This window comes from Rutilus rutilus (genome assembly GCF_951802725.1).
Source record: "Rutilus rutilus genome assembly, chromosome: 11".
Taxonomy (NCBI): Eukaryota; Metazoa; Chordata; class Actinopteri; order Cypriniformes; family Leuciscidae; genus Rutilus; species Rutilus rutilus.
In genome coordinates, this window is record NC_140216.1 from 18961948 (window position 1) to 18974606 (window position 12659).

Genomic DNA, 12659 nt, shown 5'->3' on the forward strand with positions numbered 1-12659 from the left:
TCTGACATATGTGAGCCTGGATCACAAATCAGTCATAAGTCGCACGCAGAGGTGTCAAGTAACGAAGTACAAATACTGGAGTAATTAATTTTCTGACGACTTTTTACTTCTACTCCTTACAATTTCACGCAATTATCTGTACTTTCTACTCCTTACATTTTAAAAGTAGCCTCGTTACTCCTATTTAATTTTGGCTTGTTTTCATTCCGGCTTGTCGTCGTAAAAAAAAAAAAATTGGCCAATTACACAAACGGTTTAGATCTGAGTCCCGCCTCCTGAATACACATCGCTAAACTGATTGGCGTTGTGGTGTCTTTCTAACTTGTGAGAGGCTGTAGTCACATTTGGTTGTTTGCAAAAACTCCTCCGAAGGAAACCTAGGGAGAAAGCGAGGGAGAAATCGGGGCAAATCGCGTCAAATCATGACGAGAGAGAGAGAGAGAGAGAGAGAGAGAGAGAGAGAGAGAGAGAGAGAGAGAGAGAGAGAGAGAGAGAGAGAGAGAGAGAGAGAGAGAGAGAGAGAGAGAGAGAGAGAGAGAGAGAGAGAGAGAGAGAGAGAGAGAGAGAGAGAGAGAGAGAGAGAGAGAGAGAGAGAGAGAGAGAGAGAGAGAGAGAGAGAGAGAGAGAGAGAGAGAGAGAGAGAGAGAGAGAGAGAGAGAGAGAGAGAGAGAGAGAGAGAGGGACGCTCTGCCCTTTTCATTTTATCTTTTTTTTTTTTTTTTTTCGGCCGCGGTACATTATAAATGTAGGCCAAAAAAACGCAACCCGCGACTTTCGCTCGCTCGCTAAGTATTTAATAGGCTACTCAATCAAAAGAGTAAACACAACAAGTCAAGTAGCCTATACTTAAAATACTGTATACTTTTAAGTATATCTTTGTCAAAAGATTTAGTACATGTATAGTCCAAATGTACTTACTTTTCTGTCAGTCTGTATAAGTCAAGTATACTTAAGTGCAAGTTTAAGTATATTTCTGAGAAGTACATAACAAGATTGAAAGTATAATTTCTTATTTTTTAGTTTAAAAGAAGTATAGCACCCTTGAATAAACTTATTTTTCGTTAGGGTGGGTCTGTCATAGCCTGGTAATACCAGACTCTGCTACTTCGCTTTGCTTCGTAGAGAGAGTCTGGAGTTCCGTAATAGAAAAACGTTTTATTTACCGCCTGGGGGCGCTAGTCTGAAGCTTAAAATCATTGGTTACCCCTAAGCCAATCACATAACGTTTGGTTATGGCGTGTGTTATGCGCATGCTCAGCCGCATCTAACTTCCACTGTAAACACATGTATGATGCGAAAACAAAACCATTGAGCGAAATACCTGGACTTTTGCAGATTATGCGAAGTAAATCTACGCATCCACGGTACAATCAGCGTCTACGTCACGGCTCTCAGCCCGCCCTCTGTTTGTTGATTGGCCGGCTGTTTTCAGGCCGGAGGAAAACGGAAAGCTATGACGCGGTCTCAGACTGAGTACAGAAGCGAAATGAAATTGAGCGGAAGTACGAAGTCTGACGTAGTCAGGCTAGGTCTGTCATGCTTTAAAAAAAAATATATATATTATGCAGTGCACTACATTATGACAACAGACAAAATTTAAGTCATTATTCTTTGAAAATCATTTTGTCTGCTAAAGCTCTTGTAGGGAACTTTTTCGCGTTCAAACAGAAGTTATTCTTTATTGAGAACTTCGCGTTGTGTTGCTGCAGTTCTTCCAACAGTCTAACTAAAACATTATACATTGTAGTTATATAGGCTACATTCCAAGGGCCATCCCAGAGCCATTAAAGACAAAAGGTGAAAGTCTCCCCTACAGCTAATCCAATCAACCTAATGATTCAACGTCTAGGCCAAGGGGCTCCGAAAGCCATTTGCAGGACAACAGGTGAGAGTCTCCGTGATCTGACTCATTTAACTTACAATGGAAAAACAGGTCTGGCAGGAAATCTCTTGCTGGAAACTCAATAATCATCTGAAATCAGTCTACTAAACTTTATCAGTTTATATACTATTGCAGTGGAAAACTAAATTAAACATTTAATAAATTTGTAATCCTACACTCTCTAATCTCATTCGTGCCCACTGCCCATGTACATTCAAATATGGCATGCAAGTCATGCTTTGAAGTCAATGTTTCCTTATGCCTTTGTTTATCATAAACAATTTCACAGTGCTATGTTCGATTATAATTATACATTTTTGGATGAGTTAACCATTTAAAAGCAGCACAAATACTGTGAGCAAAGAGCTGGTGCCTGTGTGTCTGGAGGTGTTGTAGATGGCATAGGCCTACGTGGAATAAATGGGGCTTCTGTTGAATTTATACAGAAAGAGGGCATATGAAGTCAAGGCTCAGAGCTGTGGCTACATCATGGTTTTTCTGTCTCTCTTACTTTCCCTGTGTTATAAATCTGCACATAAACACACACACATTTATTTTCAGTGGCGCCTTTTCTATGATAGTGGGTCATGAAAGTGTGTTTCAGTTTAACCACAACTTTCTATTTATGCCTCTTACTCTCATACACACACACACAGCTCTATTTCTCAGCCAAGCCATGGTATGCACTTTATCACAGCAGCTCAAAAATCAAAGCCGACACATAAACACACACATGACCAATGGCAGGAATATACAAGCATATTTAATTAATACAAAATTTATTTACAGATTTTTCCAATTAAATGTTTTTGTCAGAATAGACAGTGGGTAGAGTAGTATATTTATTTGACAGGAATGAAAACGAGGCTGTGGGGGATAGTACAGTGTGTTCAGTGGAGTGTACTGTTGTTTAACAACATGCATTGTTCATTTGATGAAATGTTTTTTCAAAAGACATTTTTTAATAGATAAAAACTCCATAAAACAGTTTACATGAAAATTACATGTGATATAGGGCTTTTATACAGTGCATGCCATCATAGCGTTATCTACGTAATTCAGTATTGCATCTGTCTTGAATAAGGTCTATCATTTGACTTTTAGGGCAGTGGTTCTCAACCAGGGGGTTGGGGCCCACTATGGGGACTCCACACACTTCCAGAGGGGCCTTAAGATTACTCCCACCTGCATACACTCCATAATCACCAGCACCTGCTAGCAATCACCCTCATCTGCTTCACACTGCAAAAGCCTGCACCACACAACCATTCGTTGTCTGGTTGTTGTTTTTTTTAATGCCCTTCCCTCGCTTACTTCCCTCAGTCTCTTTCACTCGGATGTACGTCATTGCTTATGTTGCAGAAGTGCCCACTACTGGCGGAACCCTTGTAATGGGCTGAATTGGAACATCCTAAGCCCTTGATTACTTGGAATCCACTATGGAGCTGATTTATTATTTTTCCCTTAAAGGGATACTCCACTTTTTTCGGAAATATGCTCATTTTACATCTCCCCCAGAGTTAAACAGTTGAGTTTTACCGTTTTAGAATCCATTCAGCCGAACTCCGGGTCTGACGGTACCACTTTTAGCATAGCTTAGCACAGATCATTGATTCTGATGAGTCCAGTAGCATTTCTTTCAAAATGACCAAAGAGTTTCAATATTTTTCCTATTTAAAACTTGACTCTTCTGTAGTTAAACCGTGTACTAAGATCGACGGAAAATGAAAAGTTGCGATTTTCTAAGCCTATATGACTAGGAACTACTCTCATTCCAGCGTAATAATCAAGGAACTGTGCGGCTGTACCATGAGTGCAGCAGGCGTAATGATATGACGCAGCGCCTGAAAATAGGTCTAATAGGTTAGACAAACTTAGTCCCGGTCACGTTGGAAGAAGTTACCGAGCTGGGGACTATTTTCAGGCGCTGCGTCATATCATTACGCCTGCTGCACCCATGGTACAGACACACAGTTCCTTGATTATTACGCTGGAATGAGAGTAGTTCCTAGCCATATAGGCTTAGAAAATCGCAACTTTTCATTTTCCGTCGATCTTAGTACACGGTTTAACTACAGAAGAGTCAAGTTTTAAATAGGAAAAATATTGAAACTCTTTGGTCATTTTGAAAGAAATGCTACTGGACTCATCAGAATCAATGATCTATGCTAAGCTATGCTAAAAGTGGTACCGTCAGAACCGGAGTTCGGCTGAATGGATTCTAAAACGGTAAAACTCAACTGTTTAACTCTGGGGGAGATGTAAAATGAGCTTATTTCCGAAAAAAGTGGAGTATCCCTTTAAGAATTTGTTTAATGCAGCATTCTATATGTATATAGGTGTGTTTAGGTGGTTAAAAAATATATATATATATATATCATAGAGTTGTTGGTGGTGGTGGTAAATTAACCATGATATGATATGAGGTGAAGTGACGTCATAATCGTGTTGCATTGTGGTATATGGATATGTATCTGCCTGAAGTGTACATATGAAGTAGACTCGCTCCCTCTGTCAAACTTCACTCATCCACTTCACGAAGTGGAGCACTTCAAAATGGCGGTGGGGATTCCCCCAAGGGGAAGTGCTTAGGGAAATTTGTGAGTGCGTGTCTAAAAGCGGAGTGGAACGCAGCCTATAGGACTCACCCAAGTTGTGGACATTCCTTACCAGAGATACCTGCTTTCATGTTCATTTCCTTGTCTCCAATGCTTCCAGTCTCTAGTTCTCCAACTCCCTGTAAAGGCAGGCTCCTTGACTTTTGGCTGGATTTTGCTGTTGCAGACAGATTTCCAAGGTCTGCGACAAAACCCTCGGATCTTGGCCAAATCGTTGCTCATTGCGGTCACTGATGCAGTGATATTTTCAAACCTTTTTGATATTATCGCCACGTGATAGTGTGAGCAATGAAACAACATGGTGAACTGCTCATGTACCTTAATGTATATGAATGCAAGGTGAAAATGTAATCATAATTGTTTTATACTAATAAACTAACAAGAAATATACTTTTTAAATGTAAATAAGTGGTCTTTGCTCTATACTTAACATTATGATATATTTTATTTGCCATACATTTTTTGCTGAACAGACATGAACTGCCAGGCCACGTGTATTTCTGCCCAATTTCCTTTTTTTTTTGTCTCATCTTTTTATGCACATATGGCAGCGAGCATGAGCCAGCGACTCTCTAAAGTCTTGCGTGAATTCATGTGAGATGTTTTTTTCGAAACTTCTGGAATTCTAAAATGTAACTATTTTTATGTTATAGACCTATTTATTTTAGTTACTTATTTTAATGTGGACAAAAAAAGGTGGGAGGGGAGTATGTATTCACATACACGCACATTTAAAATGAGTACATATAATGAGCAGCCTAATAAACTACCTGTAGTGCCCACACACACACACTTTATCTGACTCACTAGGTCAACCTGTTTTGTGTGCGTGTGTGTAGATAAGCAGAGGTGTCACTAAGCTAGTAAATAACAGGTGCATCAGCACTGACGTGCTTCACAGATTGCTGTGGGTGGCTGAGAAGAAACTCTGGGTAAGTGTGTGTGTGTGTGTGTTCTCCGTTGATGACATTGCAGGGCTTTTGAATGGACATATTTTGTCAAGTTAAGTGAACCTGGCACAAATATTCCTTCCTTAGTGTGTAGATAGCAGAGAGTGAACACTGCATAAGGACCCTGCAAATAGGAAGCTGAGTCTTGTGTCTACTGCAGCATGTGTCTCCATGGCGTATAATACAATCAGTAAATTCAGGCGTTTCAAAACAGCAATAGAGAACAAAGCCACTTCTCTATAACAGACTGAAAATCTCTCTGTAATTGTCTCAGCGGGCATCCAGGTTTCCCAGGCCTCTCATGTGAGATGAATTGTTAATGTGCCCTTTTGTGTGTATCTAAATCATTGCCTTTAAACCTGGTTGTTAATGGCATATTCTCTCCTTTCATCTCTCAATCGCTTTATGAACAGCAAAAATATGAATGTGGTTTTAAAAGAAGTTAATGACTGTGTGTAAATGAGCATGAGGGCAGCTGTTGTTGGATTCGCATGAGGCATTTTGGAGGGCATCTGGTTGAAGGTCTGCATGTGTCAGGACACAAACCGAGTACTGACTATTCAGGGATTCCGTTGCTGATCTGGCATGGGTTGAGCTGAACCAAACTGACTCTGGCCATTTTCCCAACAAAGAATGGATATCAGCCTCTGAATTGGTGACTGTCAAATCACACTTAGATTTCTAGATCAAAGTCATGCTAGTGATTTAGATATAAATAAGACATATAATGACAGAACTGTACACAGTATCTGAATCAAAGAAGTCTAAATCACACTGATTTGCTCTGATTACAGCAGTTGACAATCTCTATAAAATCTATATTTTTAAATCATTATCAAGTAATCCCAATTGAAACAACTGGAAAGCTAAATGAAATTCATTGGGTTAAAAAAAAAAAAAACGTGTGGGAACCCTGGCCAAATGACTTTCAGACAGTTATTAAAAAGGCATATTTATTTTATTGAGTGATGGAACATGCCTTGCAGTCTCTTTGTGTTTATGTACAGTATCAGTGTGTTCTCGTATATTCCATATCAGCACTGTGTAAATAAATGCTACAGTACTCAACATAGTCCCCGCTGTTTCACTATTAGTGTTTCCTGACATGTTACAAACACTCTTGACCTTTATTTTAAAGCTAATCTGTGTGTGATGGCCATCAGATATGTGAACACACAGTGTGTTTGAATAGGAATGTTTAGCTTCACTCTTAAGGACAGTTTTTTTTTTTTTTTTTTTTGGTTATTTGTTTGAGCTAGAACTAATTCAATCAGTTAATCACCAGAGGCAGTAAAATATTAGACATTCATTGCAATGGCATGCATGAGAGGGGGTTTGCAGGGTGCCTTGAGCACCTCCCCCTTTAATCGCTAATAGTAAAGTGCCCTTTCGGTCGTATTGTGGTGCCCCCGGGAACCAAGGAGGATTACAAAGTGAAAGTGAGTTCTGATATAAAAAACTGTCTTAAATGTTGAGCTGGTAGCCTTATATGGGAAATGAGCAGTGGTGTTGACCCTCTCCTGACTAATAGCCCCATCAAGCCCCAGTTGGCCCACTTTGGACCAAGCTATTTGGCAGACCAAAAACCCTGACTGAAGACTGATAAGGAGATAAAAGGGGGAGGAAAGGAGGGCCTGGATGGAAGAGTCCATGGGAGACCAATGGAGGCAGAGACCATGGGGGAGCTGGCAGAGGAGGCTACGGTGCAATCAGCAGACTATCACTTCCTGACAATGCTGTTGGTCCACATTTTGGAGGGCTCCGCCGTGGACCTTCACAGTGGGTGGAAGCGAAGACTGAGGTGGAGTCAGGTAGATACTTCAGAAGTCCCCCCTCCCAGAAGGTGCAACCTTGCGCCGTAACTCATAATCCAGCTGTGAAGGGAGGGAGGGGGCTTTGGTGGTGGCGGTGGAGCTGTGGACCTTTGGCTGAAGGGCCGGGCAGAATCCGGGGGCTGACTAACAGAGGCTCCCAGGACTGAGGCGAAGACAGGGGATAAGCCCGGTGGAGCCGAAGTGAAGTCTGTGGTGGAGGCAGAGTGACGACTGACTGAGGCTGATCTGGAGGGACGAGGAAGCCTGAAGGAGGGCTAACGGACTAGGGCAGACGGACCACAGTGGAGATGAGGGAACGCAGAGCCGACAAGCTGAGAGGCCAAGGTGGAGACATGGGCATAGAGGCCAAAGTTGCAGCCGGGGACACAGTGTCACACCGAGCTGGTGGAGGAAGAGTCCGAGGCGGAGCTGACGAGACGCATGAGCCGAGGAGTTGGACAACACCAGCGGTGCCGACGGTTCCAGGGGACTGGACATAACCAGAAGAGGGGATGAGACCAGGCAGCTGGGCGGGAACATTGAAGGAGGAAGATTTCCAGATGGGACCGGAGCATCCAGATCGCCGGGCGGGACCGGCGTAGAAGGCGAAGACTCAAGGGTGGGGACTCTGGAGGGAACTGGATCCACAGACCACAGATCTATAAGGCAGAGTTCCGCTCCTGGCTCTGGGATGGACTGAGCATTACGCGTAGACTCCAAGCTCTGATAGTAGCCAGCTCTGGTTCCAGAACGAACACTGTGGTTGCCTTGGGCTCACAGGTCATGATGGAGAAGCAGCCGTTCTGAATCATCCAGCTCAAATACCCCCAAAAATTCAGATTTTCAGAGGGGGGAGGAGACGCAATGCTGGTACGTCCATTATTTTGTCTTTCTTGTTTTTAAAGGTCGGGTATTCTGTCACGAGTGGCTATGATAAAAGTGCAGGACAAAGGAGTATCCAAACATTCAACACTGGAGAAACACAGGAGATACCTGACAATGAACTGAATAGAACTCAAGGTTTAAATAACAGGGAGATAACTGGGACAAAAACAGGTGTGGGATTAATTAACGGAACTTTATTAAACGAAACAAAAGAGTATAATACAAACAATCCAAAATTAGACAATGTAACAGTGTGTACTGAAACACAAACAACACCAGACAAAAAACTGAGGAGACTGAGGCAAACACAAGATAATGAACTCAAATACAACCAGGTGTGCTTTAATTAATGAAACAAATAATCACCATAGCAACAAATGATGAGAGGGAACACAAGACAAAGGGAAGCAGGAAAACACAGAGAAGCAAACTAAGGCCACATTTACTCATAGCCGGGTATTTAGAGAAACTAACCACCCCCCCCCCCCCCCACCCCCGTATTCAATAATAACATCGTGCACACAACATTTTTTTCAAAAAAGTTGTAATTTACATCAACCCGCATAAATATGCCGTCAAGCACCATCATAACTATGCCAAACCTATGGGCGGCAGTGTTAGGGAGAAGGATAAAGCCATGCAAGCCAATCAGAATCCTCAGAATCAACAACAACGAATAACACAAGCGACTTCCTAGATAACCGGCGTTATCAGAAATCTCCACTTTGGCTGGAGTTTTTAGAAATAATTGTTTTCTGTGAAAAAAACGGGGTTTTCGTGTAAATGAGAGGCCAAACCGCAGGGAAATATCTGCGTCTTCCCTTCGTGTAATGGGGCCTCGGTGTCCTTGAAAACCAAAACAAAATACAATGAAAATACATTTTAAAACAGCTTATAAATCATCAAATCAAGTGATGTTTTTTTGAAAATCTAAAAACGCAGAAAGTTTTAAATTAAATTAATTAAATTTTTGATTTAAATAGTTTTTTTTCTGGGGCTTATACCATGATGACAGTTTAGGTGGATAGCCAGGTATGTTTCAATTTAATTTGTGCCAACCCTGGGTTTTAGGGACCATGAAAGTGGCTCAGCTTTTAGCAGTGTTCATCACCATTATACTCCATGGCTAACCTTTTCCAGGGCAGGTTATGTTCTAGGTAAGAGATCTCAAACCGAAATTGGACTAATCAGTTGTGAGCAAAGTGACACATCTTGGATGCAATAAACTCTCTCCCCCAGTTTTTAAAAGATAGTAAAACAATTTTAAATACAAAATTGATCAGTTTTTAGCTATTATTTATTATAAACATTTTATATGATTTATAAATTATTTATATAATTATTATACCCCTACTCCATTACACATGAGCAATTTTAGTTAAAACATTATTATTAAACATTTAGTTTATTATTATTATTATTATTATATTAAAAAACAGTAAAATTACAATAATTAATTTAAATTTTAATAATTTTGTTGCTTTCTGTTACAGAGCAGGCTTCCGCACCGCCTCCTCTTCACCACCGGAGGGAACCTTCCCCAGAATATTAACTTTACCCATTGAACTCCATTTCCCATAATACCGTTTACCTGGGACTGATTGCGTTACACACCTGCACCTCATTTACACACACTCATATAAACCACTTCCACACACACATTCAATGCGAAGTCTTGATTCTGCCCCGGCCATCATTTCTGAGCGTTTATTCCCGTGTTTGATTTCTGTTATTGACCTTGGACTGTTTATCGTTTCTGATTCTCTGCTGCCTGCCCTGACCTGGATTGTCTATTGATTCCTGATTCTTGCTGCCTGCCTCGACCCTTGCCTGTTCACCTGGTTTGTCTCTGCCTAGCCTGCTTTGCCCTGTCTGCTGTGTTTGACCCTGCCTGTCTTGACTACTCTCTAATAAAGCTGCAAATGGATCCCACTGTCTCTGCCTCTTCACAACAGAAGACTTCGCCACTTATGGATCCAGCAGCAGTCATGCAGATCACCACTGAACTATCTGCTCAAGCATCACAGTTATCTCTTCATCATCATCAGCTGAGTCGTCTTACCTCCCTCACTGAGGAACTCGTTCAAGTACTACAAGCTCTCCGAACTTACAGTCACGCTCCTTCGGAACAAGCACAGAGTGCATCAGCACATCCCGTCAGTACTTCAATCAACACTCGTCTTGCCTTCCCGGAGAAGTATGACGGTGATCCCACTAAATGCAAGGGGTTTCTGTTACAGTGCAATCTCTATATCGATCAGCAACCTTCATTATACTCTAACGATGCTGGACGCATCACGTTTGTCTGTTCACTATTGACTGGAAAGGCACTTGAATGGGTCACGGCAGTTTGGAGACCAGAGGGTTCATCATTTTCCTCATTCAGAGCATTCCTTCAACAATTCCGTAATGTCTTTGAACACTCCACAGCAGAAGGAGATCCGGGAGAACAATTGTTAAAACTCTCTCAAGGAAGGAACACCGCTGCTGATTACGCTCTCGCTTTTCGCACTCTCGCTGCACAAACCAACTGGATAGAGGATACCCTCAAAACTCTGTTCAGAAAAGGTCTCACCGTCGAACTACAGTCTGAATTGGCCTGCCGAGATGAGGGTAGGAGCTTGAACGAATACATCAATCTCACTATCCAGGTTGACAATCTCATGCATTCTCGACGCCGAGTCAGAACACCCCTATACACCGCTCACGAATCCACTACAATGCACGATCCAATGCAGCTGGGATTTACTCATCTTTCACCTGAAGAACGAGAGCGTCGCCAGCAGAACCGTCTTTGCCTGTATTGTGGTCAACCAGGTCACATGAAAGCTTCCTGCCCTGTTCGTCCTGTCAGCAAACCTCAATCGGTGAGTTCTCACACCAAAGAGAATTTATTCACATCCAGTATCCTGTTACCCATTCGCCTGCACATCAAAAACCGAACTATTGTCACTACTGCCATGCTCGACTCAGGAGCCACAGGAAACTTCATTTCTCATGAATTCACGTCATTACATCAACTAAAATTAAATCCCTGTGAGTCTTCTCTGACAGTGGAGGCGCTAGATGGCCATCCCATCGGAGGAGGAAAAGTTCATCGTTTGACTGAAGAGATCAAGATGCACGTCGGTACCCTGCACTCAGAAACCATTCAGTTTTATGTCATCCAGGCCCCTCATCACTCTATTATCCTCGGTCTATCCTGGTTACGCACCCATAATCCACACATTTCTTGGAGAGATGGCCAGATCACACAATGGGGTGAGCACTGTCATGAACACTGTCTCTCGAAAATCACTCGAGTTTCTCAACCTGTTTCCATCGTGTCCCCTCCTGATAACCAAGAAGTAAAACTACCCTCCGAATATGCAGACCTCACTGAAGTATTCAGCAAAAAGAAAGCCTCTCAACTTCCTGAACATCGCTCTGTTGACTGTGCCATCGAACTCACTCCAGGTTCCACACCACCCAAAGGTAGAATTTTTCCCCTGTCGCAACCCGAATCTAATGCCATGAAACTTTACATCCAAGAGGAACTAGCCAAGGGTTTCATTAGACCATCAACTTCTCCAGCATCCGCCGGGTTTTTCTTTGTGAAGAAAAAGGATGGAGGTTTGAGACCCTGCATTGACTATCGTGGACTGAATGACATCACTGTCAAATTTCGTTATCCTTTACCTTTGGTTCCAGCTGCTCTCGAACAACTTAGACAAGCCAAATATTATACCAAGTTGGATCTTCGCAATGCATACAATTTAATTCGGATTCGTGAGGGTGACGAATGGAAGACAGCATTCTCCACCAGTAGCGGGCACTACGAATACTTGGTTATGCCCTTCGGCCTGGCTAACAGTCCTTCAGTGTTCCAATCGTTCATGAACGACGTGTTCCGGGACATGTTGGACAGATGGGTGATTGTCTACATCGACGACATCCTGGTGTACTCAAACTCCTTAGAAGAACACATTCACCATGTCAGAACGGTCCTAAAACGTCTGCTACAATACCAACTCTACGCGAAAGCAGAGAAGTGTGAATTTCATCGAACCAGCACTTCATTTCTGGGTTATGTAATCAGCCAAGAAGGGGTGGCAATGGATAAGAAGGTCAAGGCGGTACTGGAATGGCCATTACCCCAAACCGTCAAAGAACTGCAACGCTTCCTAGGGTTTGCCAACTTCTACAGACGTTTCGTCAGAAATTTCAGCATCATAGCCACTCCTCTAACTACCATGACCAAACGCCACACGTCTCGTCTGACCTGGTCCCCTGAAGCTCAACAAGCCTTTGAAAAGCTAAAGACCCAATTTACCTCCGCTCCCATTCTTCGACACCCAGATCCCACACGTCAATTCATCGTGGAGGTGGATGCCTCCAATACCGGGGTCGGAGCCATTCTGTCTCAACGCCAAGGTAACCCTGAAAAAATGTTTCCCTGTGCCTTCTTCTCCCGAAAACTATCCTCAGCAGAAAGAAACTATGACGTGGGAAACCGCGAATTGTTGGCCAT

The 12659-nt window shown here is 42.5% G+C and overlaps 1 protein-coding gene across 1 annotated transcript in view; it reads left to right on the top strand.

Annotated features, from left to right (window-relative positions):
• The first annotated feature begins 5412 nt into the window (after positions 1-5412).
• ube2e1 (ubiquitin-conjugating enzyme E2E 1) overlaps positions 5413-12659 on the top strand; it is a 73776-nt gene continuing 66529 nt past the window's right edge. The window contains exon 1 of the mRNA XM_084423305.1: positions 5413-5432. The gene's annotated coding sequence lies outside the window, so the exon portion shown is untranslated. The remainder of the gene's footprint in view (positions 5433-12659) is intronic.